At 45.1% G+C, this 19,229-nt stretch overlaps 1 protein-coding gene across 1 annotated transcript in view; it reads left to right on the top strand.

Moving 5' to 3' along the window:
- LOC144180734 (tachykinin-like peptides receptor 86C) overlaps window positions 1-19,229 on the top strand; it is a 409,389-nt gene that overhangs the window by 284,665 nt on the left and 105,495 nt on the right. The window lies entirely within an intron of this gene.

Genomic DNA, 19,229 nt, shown 5'->3' on the forward strand with positions numbered 1-19,229 from the left:
GGCTTGGATATGAAACGTTTTAGTGACCGCAAATTTAAACAAAGTGCCACAAAAACGCGAAGAATAGTGTTCAATTATATAAGTGGAAAATAAAAACAGGCTGTTTTAAAACTAGCAAAAAAAGAAGTAAAGCGCATTTTTGCCGGATCGGTTGTCCCTGCTATTCCGCAGGCCAAGGTTGTAGTTACGAACAATGTTATTATTTGGGGGGTAACTCCTTAGAGACTTTATTTTATTAATTTTACCATTTATTATTATTTATTTATTTTATTTATTAATTTTACCATTAATTTTATTAATGATTTTATTAATTTTACCATTATTTAAAAAATAAGTTGTTTGAAGAGTTTCGAGAGTTTTTGGAGCGTGCATTTCAAAACATTGCCTTCGTGGTGAACCGGTGCACCGCGACCGCCAGCTAGTTTAACAAGAAAAATGAAAACGTGGCGTTAAACAGTCGTGGACGATGACAAGATAGGACGCATACAAGCGCCCGTATCTGCCGTATCTTGTCTTGGTCGAAGTACGTTTTGTTTCTTCTTTTCGTCGGCTACAAATTTCGCGGCGGCATATTACCCGCTCGGTCACACGTCCTTCGACTGCGGCATGAGCAACGTCAGGTGCGATCACGCATTGCCTGCTGTTTCACTGAACACGGCGACCACAGAAACGGGAGGATTTCGTCTTCCTTGTAGCTCGTAAACATGTGAATGCATAGTGAAGAAGGCAAATCCCAAAAAACGCTTAAGAATCCAGTTGTCATGCCAAGCTCAAGCCAAAAAGGATGTCTTTCCTTGGACCCCCACGACGACATGGCTTACGAGGCGCAGTTTCCTCTCTAGTATACTTACTAAGAAACTCTATGACCGATGCAAACGATAACGGTTGCCTGTGCTTATCGCTATAAAGAACATTGGCGAGGGGAGCACATTGCTGGCGTAAACGGCACAGCCAACGCCACGGAGCAAGAATATGATTTATGCTCCGTGCAAACGCCTACATCGCTGAACTGTCGCCCTTCAAGCGGCAGCACGCCTGTGGCTGTTTGCGCGCGAAACGTTTGGGAGCACTGCTATCCGGACGTGCAAGCGGGCATGTCACCTGGTGTTTTTTATATTTCTCCAGTAAGCAGAAAAACACTAATAGCAGAGTCCTTCAATGCTTCTCTGGTCATGAAACTCCCGGCTAAGTTTCGTACGGGGACAAAGGCTCCCGTGAGTGGCGCCACCGCAGATCGGAGAGCATCGGGCGGCCGCCGCTGCTCTGTAGCCAGACCAGCACGCAGGGACGCAGTAGCAGCATGCCAGTTCGCAGCAAATTTTTTCGCCACTCACGAAATGATCAGTTCATTTGAGCGGCCCACGACACGTAAAGCGAAAGCGCACTGCTCATGAGGCGGCGAGCGTCGGTTTTATCTTACTCAGTGCACGGCCGGGCTGGAGGAGCGGCGGGCGCGCACTTTCATACGGCCTGCGCTTCGGGTATAGTTCCCACCTTTGACCGCCGCTAGTTCGTGTCGCTGCGGACCAACCCTCGCCGGTTGACCTACAGCACGCGCGGGGTAGGTAGAGCGGCGGCGCGCGCGCACTTGCCACTGCTCTAGCCCTGCCGTGGCTACACGCGATACCTGTCCGTGTAAATTTACATGTGCGTCATTAAAATAGGCGACTCCTCCCCCCTTCTGAATTTTCGGTCTAATTGGGTCAAACAGCCTAACATTATCACTCGGAAGCGCCTAATCAAAAAATTGAAAGAAACATTTTAACTCGGGGCACATGAAGAAAAATATGCGAGGCCTTCATATCTTATCAGCGACTGTATTATATGAAAATGGTGAGACAGGCAAATAAACACGGCACTTTCCGTGACTGAAATATCATTTCTTATTTTTTATTTTTCCTTTCGGATGATGTCTTGGTTTGCACAGGCACAGGGCACGACCAGTGACGCGAATGATTTCCCGTCGAGGGAGATAGGGTTATCGCTTAGCTAAACGTGATTCTGCTATTCACGCTCCGGTCGGGCTGAGCGGCCCGCCGGCAGCGAAGCGCACTGTCAAAAACACACAGCTGCTCGGCCAGAGGCGATGCGTCGACTAACAGAAAGGCGGGTTGGAAGGGCAGAGGGTTGGTTCGAAGCGCCCCCACTGTAAAGAATCTGCTGTATTGGTTCCTTCTTGGGTGCGCAGGCCGTATGAAAGTGCGCGCTCGCCGCTGCTCCAGTCCGGCCGTGCTCAGTGGTCCGTTCCCTGCCAAACGCGCTCTGACCACGCCCCCGGCTGCCCTCCGATCAGCACCAGTGCCGCGGCGCGGCAGCGAACGACGCTCTCCCATTGCGTGATGGCGAAGTTTCATGACCACAAAGGCATTGAAGAACTCTGGTACTACATTATTGATACTTGCGGTTCGGGAAGGACTAACATCAGCTGCCGGAGACGACATTTCATCGGCTGCCAGGCGATGTCCATTCAAGGGAACACTGGAAGTACGAAAGGAATTGGGGATATGCCAAAACCCAGACTATAACATGACCCGGCGGCAGTCCGTCAAAATATCAGCTCTTTGTGAAATGGAAACTCAGCCCTTAAGCACTAAAACCTTATCTCGCTGATATCTTGCTGGAAAGTTAACGCCAACGCGAAAAGAAAATGTAGCGTTGGTGTCACATGTATTTAGAAATTGTGTGGATCAAACACAAGTTAAGCGTTTCGTCATCTGGGCTCACCCTGAAAATATCACAGCTGACATGCCCAGTGTACAGTTTGAAAGCGTTGAGAAAAGTAAATATGGCGCATGAGGAAATTGTATTTTACTTCGGGAGCCAGAAGAAATATGTTCTTTGCCTTGTCAAAGCTATCCCTGAAAGCCACTGAAGCTAATCTTGTTCATCACTGCCAGCAAGGTAAAAACACCCTTCCACACCATTGTTTTAAATTTTGTTCAATGCCCCAAAGGCTTTCAGAGCACTGTGTGCAAGAGCCCCAAGTATTAGTTTCGGTGGCCACAAAGCACCCCAGCGGAACCCTTCACCCCCTACTCAATAGGGAAAACTTCGACAATTTCTCAACCAATTTTTTTTCTTTCTCGGTCTGGAAAGTGCTTTAGAACTTCAATGACGCCATTCAAAGGGTATCGGGGCTATTGGAAGGATTCATTTCAGTTGCAGCAATAATGATTTCGACAGCGACCTAAAAGGGAATTGCAACAAAAGTCAATGAGGGCCTGGAAGATGTATCATCAATGCCGAAAAAATCACGTAGCGCTGCTTCCGCGGCCGATAACTCTATAGCTTCCACAATGCTTCCAGACACCAAAAAAGAGTGAAAGCGTTTATCAACAGAGTTGCAGGGTTTCTTTAAAAACAACGCAACAAGTAAGTGTAGGGTCGAAGTAAACAGCACGGCAGTTATACCTATTAATATCAAAATGTACCTTAAAAGATAGTTAGAGGTGTCGTGGGAAGAACTGTACAGGCTATATCTTACTGTCTACTAGCACTCAGCGCCCCATTCCTGCACGATTAGAATTCAGCCGCACTTTGCCACGCTTCTGGCAAAAGCCTACTGAGGGTACTTGCACCGTTTCAGACAAACTTCGTAACTACAGTGGACCTAGTAATTTGAACTACTAGGGGTACAAAAAATTTCTTCGAACTAATCAGCATTCAAACGAGTGGGGTCCTTTTTTATTTATTTATTCTTGCGAAAAAAAAAACGTGTTCACGCAAACGGAAACGATAAAAAAGCCGTATAACAGCTTTACTAGCCCCAGCCCCATGGTGCGACAGGTGGCAAGGGGCCTTGGCGAATATTAACAAAAGTCAACACAAACAAAACACGCAAATGTGTACAATATATACAGTCAGACTATGACCAGTATTGAAATACAGAGTAAAGAGGGCTTGGAAAAATAGGAACCTACACATACAGTCGTGAGGAAGAGAAAATATTTATGCTTGTAGCAATATCAGGAATTCAGTATAAAGAGCCTGCGTAAATGGCTAAAGGGAATGGTATAAATTTCTTTAAAATATTTAGCAAAGAGCAGTTTAGCAAATTATTTAGAATCTGTATCGCAACATTTGTTCTGCATGATTCGTTCGTCATTCTTTTAGTTTCCAGGTTTCAGGCTAGCGGGTATGATATATCGAAGAGAGATTTTCTAAACCCGCTAAATTAATGTCAGCCGTCATTTACTGCGGCTTGTTTTTAACGTCGGCAAGGTTTATAACTGTAAGTACAATCCATGCAAATAACATTTTGCTTTTTAAACAGTTCTCCTGTAGAAGAATGATACCGAACCTTGCTGACTAGGCGAATGGATAGTTTCTGTAAAACTGTAGGTTTTCCTATATTTTCCTGAGTTGTGGTAGCCTGGATTAGAACGCCCTAGTTAAGCATAATGCTAAAAATACAGTTGTAGAGAAGGTTAACTGAGATTGGCAAATAATAGCAATAACGGCGAATAAGACCAGTGGCCTGGGATAATTTTTGGATTAAGTAGCGCGTGTGTTTATTCCATGACATATTTTCTTCAGAACATACGACTAGTCTTTCGAAACGTTTAACAAATTCGACTGGAATCTAAACCTTGCTGACTATGCGAATGGATAGTTTTTGTAAAACTGCCGGTTTTCCTATATGTTCCTGAGTTGTGGTAGCCCGGAGTAGGACGCCCTAGTTAAGCATATAACTGATAATACAGTTGTAAAGTAGAAGGTTAACGGAGATTTGAAAAAGAATAGCGATAAGGGCGCATAAGACCAGTGGCCTGGGATAATTTCAGGATTAAGTAGCGAGTGCGTTTATTCCATGACATAGTTTCTTCAAAGTAAATGACTAGTCTTTCGAAACGTTTCACAAATTCAGCTAGAATCTGGTTAATCACAATATTTACGACTGCGCTGATCTTACGACGTTGATGGAAAAGTGCTGCTTTAGTTTTGCTAGCATTCCGTTTAAATTATTGTTTGATGCCCAGCTTCAAATACATGCGAGAATCTTATATGCGCGATTTGTCAAATCAGTACCTGAGAGAGAGAGAGAGAGAGAGAGAGAGAGAGAGAGAGAGAGAGAGAGAGAGAGAGAGAGAGAGAGAGAGAGAGAGAGAAAGAGAGAGAGAATAAACGCTTATTAGAGCAAACGGTGGTGGTTGAGCCGTTACTGGGTACTCGGTGGGGTGGGTTCTCCTCAGTCCAGGTACCCTTGGGCCTTGGCTGCAGCCCTGGCACGGGGGACCAGAAAGATCTGGTCACCGTGACGGAGCTGGCCAGCAGGCCCTCCCACTGCTCTGGGAAGGGTTGGGATTGGGGGTGAGCCATGGGGTGTTTTGACAGGTCCGCACCATGTGGTAGGTAGTATTAAGACAGGGGCAGAAGTGACAGGTGAGACTGTATTGGGTAGGGAAAATAGGGTGGAGGATGAATGCGTTGTAATAGGTGTTTTAATCTTCGCCAGTAATGGCTTCCTTCTTGGTTAGTTGAGGGTGAGGTTGACGCAAAGTGAGGCGAACGTTGCGATAATTGTGCAGGATGTCGTGGTAGCGTCATGGAACAGCGGGAGGTGGATGAGGTTCCACCACTGAGGGAAATTCCCGGTGTGGAATGGCGTGGGCAAGCGGCGCGAGCCGCCTCATTTCCCTCGAGGGACGAGTCTACAGGGGTCCAGACGATGTACAGCTCGGGGAGGAGTCTGATTGATGCGCGTATGTGTATGGCGGAATTGAGATGCGTCCACGTTGAATGTCACGGCAGGCTTGCTGGGAATCTGTTGTTGTTGTAAGGCATTCAGAGACAGTTGTAGCGGCGATGGCTATGGCAATTTCTTCAGCAGAGGTGGCTGATGTCGGGAGAGTTGTGAGGGAGGTTAGAAGTGTGCCTTTAGAGTTTACAACCGCCAGAGCCTGAGCCTGGCATGAGGGTAGAGGAAGGCGTCGGTGTAGCGAGCTACCGAAAAAAAAAAACTATTATGTACTTAATGATTTTAATGATATAACCAATCTCATGTATGAACAAAATAAAAAGAAATGGACCTAAACTGCTACCGTGTGGCCCACCATACTTTACAGGTTGTTTTGTTGAAATGTATTGTCCAATTTCAACGAGCTGCGATCGATGGCATAGATAGGATGATAATAGAAAATGAGCTTTCCCGCGGAACCCATATCGGTGTAGCTTATGAAGGAGAATATGGTGAATGACGTAATAAAATGCCTTCGTTAAATCCAGGAAAATACCTAGAACAACATCATTGTTTTCAAAATTTTCCAGTATAAACTCTTTTTGAGGGAGGAGTGCCAACTCAGTTAATTTAGTTTTTCAAAATCCGTATTGAGCGGGGTAAGTGATATTATAGCTATCAGAAAATGGTATGCGCGTGAGAAAATTTTTTTCTGTGCCTTTAGAAAACAACAGGCAAAATGGCAAAAGGCCATTAGGTAGGGAAACTGTTAAGATCGGCCTTTTTAAATAATACTGCAACTTTAGCGGACTGCGCATTGCGCGGAGACGCTCCCATTGAAAAGCGTACGCTAAAAAGGTGTGTTAGACATTTCGCTAACAAATCAATGACAAACTTTTCAGGCTTTATCTGGAAATCGTTCACGTCCGAGGATTTAGTGTTGCTTAGAGACATAAACGCAGCGATGACTTCATTCTCAGCAGCAGGATCAAGAAAAGTGGTGTTGCCCATGGAGCAATTATCTTAAACGTTCAGTATTCATTGAAACGGGTGAACGGATAGAAAAAAAAATCATGCAAACCATTGGCTAAGACTTTTCCATCTAGTATCTCACCATTCTTCATAAGTTTTTTTAGGGGCTCCGTAGGATTTTTAAGCAAATATTTTTCCAAACGTCCTGAGGGCATGCGTTACGCGAACAAAAACTATTAAAATGGTAGCAGTTTTCCGCAGCGCGTGGCTCTTTAGTGACGTAATTGAGGAGAGTTTAAGAACATTTAAAGATGTCAGCATTCCTAGTTTTGAAAAAAAAAAATTATAAGGTTTTTCACGTTTTTTTATCAGCCTAATGAGATCCAGTTATCTGGGGTTTAGGGGCAAATTTTGGTGTAGAATGCGATTTCTATGGAAAACTAACCTTATAGACATGGGTGAATTTTACTACAAACTTGTCATATGTAGCACCGGAGATACTCTCCCTAAAGATACGGTTCCAATTCGTTCGAGCTATGCACTCTCGAAATCTAATTAGAGTACGGGGATTGACATCCAGGAAAGAGCGGGTTACATGCGGAAGTGTTTCAGCAATAGCCTGGCATTTTACAGACAGAAACCCAGGAAGGTGGTCACTCAGAGCAAAGATAATAACCTCAGATCTCAGACAATTTTTGTGATTGTTTGTAATGAAGCTGAGGTTTATTTTTTTCCCGCATACAGGGCGAGATGGCGGAAAGACCGGGAGCAAAAGCAAGGGAAGCCTGACAGAGGTTCTTCCCCCGACAGCAGTCTTGCACGGCTATGCATTTACATGAAGAACATAATAAGCAAAATTACACAGCACTCATCTTCGATGTACACCAAAGTACTATTTCTGAATTGCACACATGTACCAAAAACAAAGTTCCCGAAAAAGCATACATCCCGTAATAATTCAAAACATACTACGTTACCAGGGTACATGTAAGCATACAAAAAATACGAATTTTGCCTAAAAGTGAAGGATCTGAAAAGAAAAGACAAGTTAGAGCATGCTATTTACATACACAATCTGAAACATTGGGAGAATCGTAGGTCATTTTTTATTATCGTTTTATATTTTTTCTTCGATATTATACAACTAAGGTCAATGAGGTGACCCACTTTATTTAGAAGGGTTGGAACTTGGTAGTTTACTTGTTGCTTGCCATAGTTCGTTCTAATGAGCGGTGTCTTTAATTGCGGTTTACGGAAAGTATAATGCAGAATTTCGGCCCAAGTGTCGCTAACGTAGAATTTGTTGCTACTGATGTAATGTAATAACTTGAGATAGTAAATTTGGGTTGCTCGCGATATATCATGTTTCTTAAACATTGAGCTGGTATGCAGAAGTCGAGGTGGGCCTGTATATACTTCTAATAGTCTTAAAATCTTTTTGTGGAGTATAGTTATTCTGTTGTATTTTCTACAGGTCGTGATTCTGAAAATGGCGCGCAGTAACTTAACTTATAATAGAGCAGCGTGTAATACACAGCTTTCTTTCACCATAAAAGAATAAGTCTTGACAATTTGTATAAGCAACCAATAGATTTGCTAAGTTGCACAGCTAGTTTATCAACATGAGTGATCTAAGTCAAGTTTTTCTGGAACCGCACGCCTAAGAATTTTCCCGTTTTTGCACGCTCAAGTTTAGCTCCAAGAAAAACAATATCAATATTTTTATCCAGCGGTTTGTTAACAGGTGCAAAGATTATGTATTTGGTTTTTTTCCCGTTCAGCTGTAACTTATTTATGTGAAGCCAGGGGGATAATTGTTTGAGATAAGCATTGACTATGTTTTGGAGTTAGGTAAGCGAATATGCTGCAAAAAGTATATTGGTGTCATCGGCATCGAATGATATATTTGGGGGAATCAGGAATATGGCACAGATAATTTATGAATACGATGAACAGCAATGCCCAAGTATTGATCCGTAGGGTACACCAATTTTCATGCCTAACATTGATGACGACGCTTGGTTCTCTTTCACAATTGGCAGCGGTTAGCTAAGTAACTTTCAAATAATTTACCACAATACATCGAACACCGTATATATGTAATTTAGGCAAGACAACATCGCGGCATACTGAATCAAATGCTTTGCGAAGGTCAACGAATAGCCCTAAGTGTACAGCCTGTTCTCAAAATTAAGTATAATATCATGTTTGATACTTAGCAGCGCTGGTTTCGTTGATTTCCCTTTCTGAAAAACATACCGCATATTGCTAATTACCTTATATTTACTGGAACAATTCTCTAATCTGTTTTTTATGGCACAATCAAATACTTTCGACCTAATTACCTTATATTTATTGAAAAAAATCTCTAATCTCTTTTTTATGGCACCCTCAAATACTTTCGACAAGCCAGGCAGGACAGAATTCTGCCAATAGTTTGACAATTCTTTTACGGTACCGCTTTTATGTACAGGGGATATCATGGCTATTTTAAGAGGGTCAGGGAAAATTCCACTTTCAAAAGTTACATTTATGATGGTGGTTAAAATTGGAGGTACTATATTCTCAGATACATGTATAAGAGGGATTGCTTTTATCTCGTCGAAACCGGTGACGACATTATTTCGAATGTTTTGGATGCTTGTTTCAATTTCACACGGTGTGAAAGGTGTTAGGGCTACTGAATTCATAACCACAAACTCGGCCAAGCTGAGTCTTTGTACATCGACATCAGCAAGAGGTGTTTCATCGTAGTTAGCACTATTTACAAAATATGTGTTCATTGTTGAAGCAGCACTGTGACTGGTCAACACTCCAGTGAGCGTTTATATATTAAGCGTAGGGCTACTATGCTCCTGTGAAGTCTGATTTTTATATCATTTCACACTTTTTTGGGTCATCACTAATATTGGAGAATACGTTTTCATAGTTTCTCGTTTTATCTCAGTGTTTAGCTTACTCAGAAATATTTTATAAGAGTTAAACTTATTTTTATCGCGAGTTTTTACGGTCGAATGATACAAGACATTTATCCTTTTAATTTTGTTCAAGAAATCTGAGCTAATCCAGGGCTTTCGTGTTTTACTAAGGCCTGCTTTACCTCGCTTAAGAGAGTATCTGAAGAGAGTATCTAAGAGAGTATCTCAAGGTCTAAGAGAGTATCTGAAGCAGCAGCGAGTCATGTAGCGACTTTTATAGTGTTGGGACAGGACTGAATATTAGGCAAGGTTTCAAATTCTGTCTTCATTCTACTATTGACGGGGAAATTATTATTAATGTCACCACCCATCATTAGGCTATATTCGCGTTCATTGATAAATTACAGGAAAGAATCCAGAAAGGAAAGAAACTCTGAAATTACGCTTCAAGGCGGACGGTAACAAACACAACACACTTGCGTGCCACACTGAAGAACTAACATTTCATAATGGGGTGTTATACACCAACATTGGTGAGCAGTTTACGTTCCATAAAAGTGGAAAGCAACATTGATAGCGAGGTTATGAGGGCAGGCGAAGCCTTTACGGTGCTGAAACATGGACACGTCTTATGTTACCGGGACCTAGAGGACAGAAGAGAACTGGGAGTGGGAGTTTAAGTCAATAAAAGCATAGCTGGCAACATAGAAGATCACTATAGCATTAACGAAAGGGCAGCAGGTCTTGTAATTAGGCTCAATAAGAGGTACAAGCTCAAGATGGTGCAGGGCTACGCGCGCACATCCAGCCACGATGACCAAGTAGTGGAACGCCTCTATGAAGATGTGGAATCGGCAATGGCTAAAGTAAAAACACAGTATACCGTAGTTATGGGGGACCTCAATGCTAAAGTAGGCAAGAATCAGGATGGAGACAAGGCAGTTGGGAACTATGGTCTGGGCTGTAGAAATAGCAGGGGGGACCTAATAGTTGAGTTTGCAGAACGGAATAACCTACGCATAATGAATACCTTCTTCTGTAAACGGGATAGTCGGAAGTGGACCTGGAGGAGCCCGAATTGGAAGCATAAAAATGAAATAGACTTCATTCTATGCGATAAACCTGGCGTCGTGCAGGATGTGGAAGTGCTCGGAAGGGTAAGGTGCAGTGATCACCGTATGGTAAGATCTCGAATTAGGCTAGATTTGAGGAGGGACCGCAACAAGCTAGTACGAAAGAAGCCAATAAATGAGCTAACAGTAAGACGTAAAGTAGAAGAATCCAGGATAGCGCTGCAGAACCGATATTCAGCACTTAACGAGGAAACCGAGCTTACGACACAGGAAGCCAGCGACAACCTTACACGTATTATCACGGAGTGTGCAGTAGAAGTCGCGGGCACTATGGCTAGACAGGATACTGGCAAACTTTCACAGAAGACAAAAGATCTAATTAGGAAACGGCACACCATGACAATCTCTACCGCAGCTGACAGAATAGAACTAGCGGAGCTTTCGAAGTTAATCAATAAGCGTAAGACAGCTGACATACGGAAGCATAATATGGGGAGGATCGAATACGATGTAGAGAACGGAGGTAGCCTGAAAGCTGTAAAGAGGCGTCTTGGCGTGGGGAGAAATCGGATGTATGCACTTAAAGATAAGCAAGGCAATGTCATGACAAATATGGATAAAATAGTCGCAGTGGCCGAGGAGTTCTACAGGGATCTGCACAGTAGCCGGGACATCCATGATAATGCCGAACGAGACAGTAGCTCAGAGAAGATAGACATCCCACCAGTAACGACCGAGGAAGTAAGAAAGGATTTGAAAGGAATGAAAGGGGGCAAAGCACCTGGTGAGGATCAGATAACAGCAGACCTCTTAAAGGATGGCGGAGAAATTGTACTTGGAAAACTGGAAACCTGTATACGCAGTGCCTAATGACCGCAATGGTACCGGAATCTTGGAAGAACGCGAACATCATCCCAATCCATAAGAAAGGCGATATGAAGCAATTGAAAAATTACAGGCCGATCAGCTTACTGTCAGTCGTCTACAAGTTACTTACCAAGGTAATCGCTAACATAATTTCTGCAAGCTGAAATTTCAGTCAACCTAAAGAACAAGCAGGGTTCCGTAAAGGTTATTCAACAATGGACCATATTCGCACGAACAATCAGGTGATAGAGAAGTGCGCTGAGTATACTGAACCGCCATATATAGCCTTCATAGATTATGAGAAAGCATTTGACTCGGTCGAAACCCTAGCAGTCATTCAGGCATTACGGAACCAGGCGGCAGATGAGCATTATGTAAGAATACTAGAGGATAGCTACAATGGGTCCACAGCTACCATCATCCTAAATAAGGAGAGCAGTAAAATACCTATAAGAAAGGGTGTCAGACAAGGAGACACAATCTCTCTAATGTTATTCACAGCGTGTTTACAAGAAGTATTCAGAACGTTGGATTGGGAACAGGTGGGAGTAAGGGTTAATGGACAATACCTGAGTAACCTCAGATTTGCTGATAACATTGCTTTGCTAAGTAACTCGGGGGACGAATTGCAAAGCCTGCTTTCCGCACTGGACGAACAGAGTAGAACCGTGGGCCTGAAAATTAAAATGCAGAAAACTAAAGTAATGATCAATAACCTCGGGACAGCACAGCGGTTTGAGATAGGTGGCGAGGCAGTGGAAGTGGTAAGCGAATATATCTACTGAGGCCAAGTTGTGACCCCAGATCCCAACCATGAGGCTGAGATAATTAGAAGGATCAGAATGGGGTGGGGTGCATATGGCAGGCATTCTCAGATAATGAATGGCAGCCTACCATTGTCGCTGAAGAAGAAAGTGTATGACAGCTGCATCTTACCGGTACTCACCTATGGGGCAGAAACTTGGAGGCTCACCAAGAGGGTTAAACTTAAATTGAGAACGACTCAGCGGGCAATGAAGCGTAAAATGATAGGTGTAACATTAAGCGACAAGAAGAGAGTGGAGTGCGTCAGGGAACAAACAGGTGTTAAGGACATATTAGTAGATATTAAGAAGAAATGGACGTGGGCAGGGCATGTAATTCGAAGGCAAGATAACCGCTGGTCATTAAGGGCAACACAGTGGATCCCTAGAGAAGGCAAGCGTTGCAGGGGGCGGCAGAAAGTTAGATGGGCAGATGACATTAAGAAGTTTGCGGGGATAAATTGGTCAAGTTGGCACAGCACCGAGGTAATTAGAGAATAATGGGAGAGGCGTAGATAGGCTGATGATGATGATGATGACTTACATTGGCTTCGCTGACTTCTCCCGCCTTCAAGTGTCATTAGATATTCCTACTAGCGTACCAGTTAGCGAAGCGTCGCATGTGCGCTTGTGGAGCGCTTGTGTGGAGCGACCTGGACTTGGAGCTTGATACAGTGTACAAACTAAGAAACTAAAGAAAGGGACATTCTTTCATTCAAAAACGTGTTGTGGCTTAGTTTCATTTGAGCGAACGATTGCGACGACGCGTCGGCGGGCGGCGGACTAAACGCTTTACCAAAAACCCTGGGCCGACTGACTCGGTCGGAAGGTCGGCGAGCCGTGCAGTAGCGCAGTCAAGCCAAGTCATCTCCTTCTGACGTCACTCGAATAAGGGCACAGAAAATGAGCGAGGATGCAGAGAGGAGGACAGCATTTTCGAATTGATGTTTCTAGTAGATAAATTAGCCTAAACGCACTCAGAGTGATCGAAACATGGCCTGTGGAATCCGGACTACAATTTGCGCTAGTAATCCCGCAATGTTTACAAGTCAATTCAGTATCCCTTGAATTAAGTTAGCTCCCGACCTACCTTAAGTGCGCCTTTTGCCGACCAACATGCGCCTTTTCCAGAACGACGCCGCCAGGTGCAGCTACAGTTTGCTGCCGCTTGCCCCAATGCAACTAATCGCGCAAACCAAGTTACTCATGCGAGAAAGGGAATGATGCGGGGGTTTAAATTCAGGCAATAGATAATAATGGGCAGTAGCAGGGAAAGCGGGGATTAGTATTCTGCCGCAATGTTAAGCCTAAAGTTCCCTGCGGGTACCGGCTGCAGACGGAGCTGGCTCATCCAAGTGCTTCGATGCTGGCGCAACGGAAGCGTTATCCCCTACTGGCACAAAGCTAAAGTCCCGCCCACACGCCGGGTAAAGATTGGCGCATCGCGCGATAGCCTCGTTTGAAGGAGCCTAGCGTATCTCGAAACTGACGCCTCTCATAAGTGCGCCTTATGGAAGGTTTGTGAAGTACAAAGCAGCATTTTTTCATTCTGGTCCATTTCCGGCACTGACGAAACACTTCCTTATGGCATAAGTTAAGTATACTTTCTGAATACGGGGGTCCATGTTTTAACGCGCAGAAAAGGAGACGGGACCCGTCCAACCGCGTGCGGTGAGCGCTTCGTCAGAGGCACGTGGCGAGCCCCGCTTCCACTCGGCGTCCCCCAGCAACGTTGGTAGCAGCAGTGCTAAGAAAGCGCCACTGCAGCCACGCACTCTCTCTGTTCCCTCTGTCGGCGAATTGATGGCTAAAACTTTTTCTGACACTACTGTCCTCGCCCTAATACTTAGAGAATACTTAGCAGGCTGAACTTTACGCCTGCATTTCACTAGCGAAAAACAGACGGAACCGAAGAAGTACACAGGACACTCGCTAGTCTACAACTGACCTTTACAATTAAATGAGGCACAACGGCTAATTGATGGAGGTGGTAGGTAGGCTGTAGTAACCGACTTTTCACGAACTCACTCCGCCCAAAGTCATTCTGGAAAGTACGAGTAACGGGCAATGAGAGGGGGAACGTCCCCAATGGAAGTGTGAATCTTATTTTGGAATTAAAATACCCATTGCCAACCAACCATGTGCCATGACATGTGCCGATCTTCAGAGGGCGCTACAAAAAAGGTTTTTGAGAATGAACAACATTTTCATAAATTCTGTGCCACTGTGCCTAAATAAATGTGACTAAGAAATAAATATCATTCGTAAAATATAAATATTGTTTTATTGTTGAATTAAACTTGTTTTTTGTTATTCATCTTTGTTCCCTCCTGACGTAGTCACACTTCTATTGCCACTCCCATAACCCCCCATGTTGATGTCGCTGGCAATACGTGCTGAACCGCGTTTCGCCCGAGGCTTAGCTACCATTTATATTTACCTTAGGGGGAATGCCCCCAACGCAAGTGTGAATCTTACTTTGGAATTAAAATACCCATTGCCAAACAACCACAACTATCTGTGAGAAGAGAATTTATTATAAAACCACATATCAGCACGCAGCGACTAGTGGTAACAGCGCTGCCAGAAAAACAGAAAAACAAAATCCAATCAGTTTCCAAGTATTCCGGGCAGTCAACACTTTGCACGACAAAAAATGTCTATGGTGGTAAAACAAGCTGCTCCGAAATCAATCCATAAAAAGTTCACATGCGTTCACAGAAAGAGTTCATAAATTCGTTGAAAGTCAATACGGCACAATAGTGATCCTCAGGATGTTGTTCCTGGCCACTATGAAACGCGTGGACCAGCGTAACAGGAAGGCTTCTTCGCCTAGAACTGCCAACTCATTTTTCAAGTGACTCATAAGCAGCCAGGACGGCCCGGACTATGGAAATAGTACCCTGGAATGTATATGCCAAAAAGCTGTGAAATTTCGCATGCCACTGTTCCAAGGCGATCATTAGGCGACAACGGTAGGCTCAAATAAGACAACTTCTATATGCTTACCTTAATTCGGTTGTTTGTTATTTTGACAAATGTCAATTTAGTGCTTAACGGCACACTGAAGTGTCATTTGAAAAGTGCCAAAAAGTTGTAGAAATATAAACGGACGCAATTGTAACGCCTTAGCATTGAGATTTATATACGATTCCGTGACTCCGTTTGGAACAGCTGGAAATGCACGAAGGAATGCGAACACAGCAGAGCGCGAACGCCGGATCCCTGTAATAGGGCATAGCTCGGTCAACCGCGGAAGACGCGCAATTGGCGGGATGCGGTGCAAGGGTGAAGTTCGCGCGCTTTGTGAACACCACTGACCAGTTCGACCGCTACGACGTTCTTCGCCGACCTGAACCAACAAGTAGATAAATGTGAAATAATCATCTGGCTTTTTAGCATGGTTATCTTATATTCAGCTTGCTCTTCTACACGTAATGGGACTGCTGGAAAGTCGTCTTTGGCGTCGTGGCGATATCCGCGACTGCCAGTTTTAAAGAGCTTTTTACCTCTACCCCCAAGGGTTCTTTTGCGACCGTTGGTGTCACCAGAAAACTCCAGCGAACAAATAAAAGAATTTACTGGCACCGCAGGGAATCGAACCTGGAACTAATAGCCTAACACAGAGAAGGCTGTTGTCTTACCGATTTAGCTACGAGCCCACGCGAAGACTGGGAAGACAGGTGGTGTACTCACCAAGCACATCTACGGGTTTACCCCCAGCGTTCTCGCTGAATGCCACGTGAAAGCGTCACGAGACCACTCACGCCCGTCTAGTGGCCCTGTGCGCACCTTGCTCATGGGCTAAGAGTTACAAAAATTAAAGTAAGCTCACACCAATGCATGGAATCTAACTTCTAGTACGACAATGTACGCCAATAGTTCGCCAATAGTACGTCTGTGGCGTCCAGTGTTCACGTAAACAATCACAGCTCCTTGTCGTCCGCCATCACGCCAAACCCAGGAATACATTCAAATACTCCTGATGGCCAGGCCATCACTCCAAACCCCAGCATCAAGATCCCGGGCCTACATCTCGAGGCTAACACCAAGAGTGACGTCTCCTTGCAGCGCCTCAAAAACAGCATTAATCAAATCATACACATGATCAGGCGAGTTGCCACCAAGAAGCGAGGCCTAAAGGAATCCGGTGCCTTTCGATTAATTAAAGCTTTTGTCCTCGCGAGAGTTACTTACGTCATCCCCCTGTCTTCTTCTCGACAAGGAAAACATAGACATGCTGTATATAATGATTAGAAAGGCGGTCGAGCGGGCCATTGTTCTTCTCATGAGTGCGTCCACACAGAGGCTGCTTAGCACGGGGCTCCACAACAGGGTGGAAGAGCTGATAGAAGGTCATCTTTCTAACCAGAAGGTCCGACTCAGAACTGCGGTGGGTAACCGCATGCTTAACCAGATTGGCTGGGCAGCCCAGAATGTCACTCCGCTTGACGTACTCCCAGACTCTTGGCGACTAAAACTAAAGATGTTCCCTTTGCTTAGAAATATGAACCCCTCACATGACGAGGGTCAGCGAAAAGCATGGGCTTAACCGCCAAACAGCACCCTCGTTGGGGTTCATGCAGTTATCTGCACAGACGCCTCCAAACATCAACGGCAGCAATACGCCATCATCGTGACTACCTCCAGAACCAACTTCCTCACGTGTACCTCGCTTAAGACCCAAGAAATGACGGCAGCAGAAGAGGCAGCCATCAGCCTGGCTCTCACTCAACCAGGGGCTCGGAGGGTAGTCACCGATTCCCAGCAAGCCTACTCGAATTACCAGCCGGGTTGGGTGTCCTGACCTGCACTACGCGTGCTAAAAAAACCACTCCCCAAACGTTTCCTTTCAGCTCATCTGGACACCCCCTCACGCTTCAATGCAGGGCAACAAATACGCCCACCCAACAAGCCAGCGCTTTTACCTCCCTTGCTATGGAGCTGCACGAGGACAGTTACCCGCTTGTCACGTTCAGGGAGATAATGCAGCACTATCGCCTTCTGAGACAGACCGTACCATCGCCTTACCCTGACCTTTCCAGAGAACAGCAAACTACCCTACGGCTCATGCAATCCGGGCTACTTCCCACAGCCTACGCGTCTTCACTTAACTCATCCGAATCGCTACGACGCTGCATGTAAATTTTGCTCAGAAGTAGGAACACTCCGCCCCGTAATCGGGGTGTGCGACTTTAGCCCTGAGCACCCTCCTCTCTTTCCGTCAACTACCGAACAAGAGCAATGGGAGATGTTACTGTCCAGGCCCTCTCTACCTACCCAGCTTCAGCAGGTGGACCGAACACAGGCCGCGCGGACTGCATATGGGCCCCACAGAAGAAGGAATCACTCCCCAGGGTTGCACTCTGGGCCGTTCAGAAATCTGAACAGAAGTATTTCTTCTTCCTCCTCCTGCTTCTCTGCCGCAACTCTCGTCGCCTCCGTCCGCGGCGCAGAGACAGAGAAGTTAGTCTAGCACCGGGTTGGAGCTTTAATTTTGTCAAAAAAGTTTCCTCTCTTGTGCTACGCCAATACAACTCAACCAAACACCGTTCATGCATCATGCATTGATTTAACCTTACCAAGAATATCTCTTTGAAGTAATAAATAGTGTGGTTAAGCGCATTTCACTTTTCTCTTATTTTACTATTTGTAGAGCGATGTGAGTGAATTTAAGTGACGTCGCATTGGTAATCGTTATGGGTGCCGTTTAAAGCTTTGCTTTCCAACCACATTCACAGGGTGGATTGGCGCGATTTTTTGGGGCTTGGACTAGTATTTTCGATAATGCTTTAGTGGTGTCTCCGGGCCGCTCTACTTTCTCTCCTAGGCACGTTTTGTTCTTTGCAGTTGATGTTTAGTAAGTTACTCCCCTCATCCAATGTCTCGTTCTTAAACCCGGAAACCTACTTCGCCTTGTAATACTGGCGCGCGCAGGTGATATGATAGCATTTATGTTAGTTTTGGGGTGGTGAGATAAAGTCTCTTTTTGCCCCTCTCCTGCCTGTTTTCTTTTTATTTTTACTTCTCACCAGAACGCTTATTAAAAATTCAAGTGATTAGAGACAAGGAATGTTGCGTACAGATTAGTGGGCTTCTCCGGTAACCATAAAAATAAAAAAAACTGTCAAAATCGGCGGGTTTACCGGAAAATAAAATATTTTAATTCACAAGCTTGCGTGTGTTGTAAATTTCTTTTATTACAGCGAAGCTGTAGATGGCTACGATCCCGGTTGTCTCTTCCGGAGGCGGCAATTTACTGGCAACCGCCCTTTACCTCCTCCTCACCACCTCCGACGCCTCTTCCACAAGTTTTATACCCTCGCCACCACCGATGTCTCTTTTCAAGTTGCGCAATCGGTGGATAACGGCGCTGGAGCCGTTATCAGCAGCTGCACTTAAAACACGCTATCGGACGGGCGAGAGTCGTTCGCTTGGAGGAAAAAGAGCGATAATGGAAGGAGTGACGCGTGCACAGAAGCGCGGATGGGCGCGAAAACGACGGAACGCCGCTGCCGCAAACATGTTGCAACCGCTGTTGCCTCGTCAAGTGACATCTCGTCGACTAACTGCGAACCCTTCCGAATGAAGAGCAGCAATCGCCCGGTTGGAATGACGATGCGAGCCAATAACGGTAATATATAAATTCCCTATAGCAAAACCCACCCCAGCTACATTTTTTATTCTGTTTACTTCTTCAAGGTCTCCGAGAGGGGGGGGCGGGGGCGTTTTCGCCGGTTTTTCCATCCACCATGGAGGGTTCCCGGAGTGACGTTTGGACGACATCTTTCATGTCTACGCACGCGCACATCACTGGTTGCTCCTTCATGCGGGAAATAAATGAGAGGTAGTTGGAGTAGTGCACGTGCAGGCAGGCTTCACGCGATCGCCGTTTACATACGCGTTCTGCTCGCGGGAG

The sequence above is a fragment of the Haemaphysalis longicornis genome, unplaced genomic scaffold (genome assembly GCF_048455015.1).
Source record: "Haemaphysalis longicornis isolate Haplotype H1 unplaced genomic scaffold, Haemaphysalis longicornis Haplotype H1 scaffold_1, whole genome shotgun sequence".
In the NCBI taxonomy this organism is placed as follows: domain Eukaryota; kingdom Metazoa; phylum Arthropoda; class Arachnida; order Ixodida; family Ixodidae; genus Haemaphysalis; species Haemaphysalis longicornis.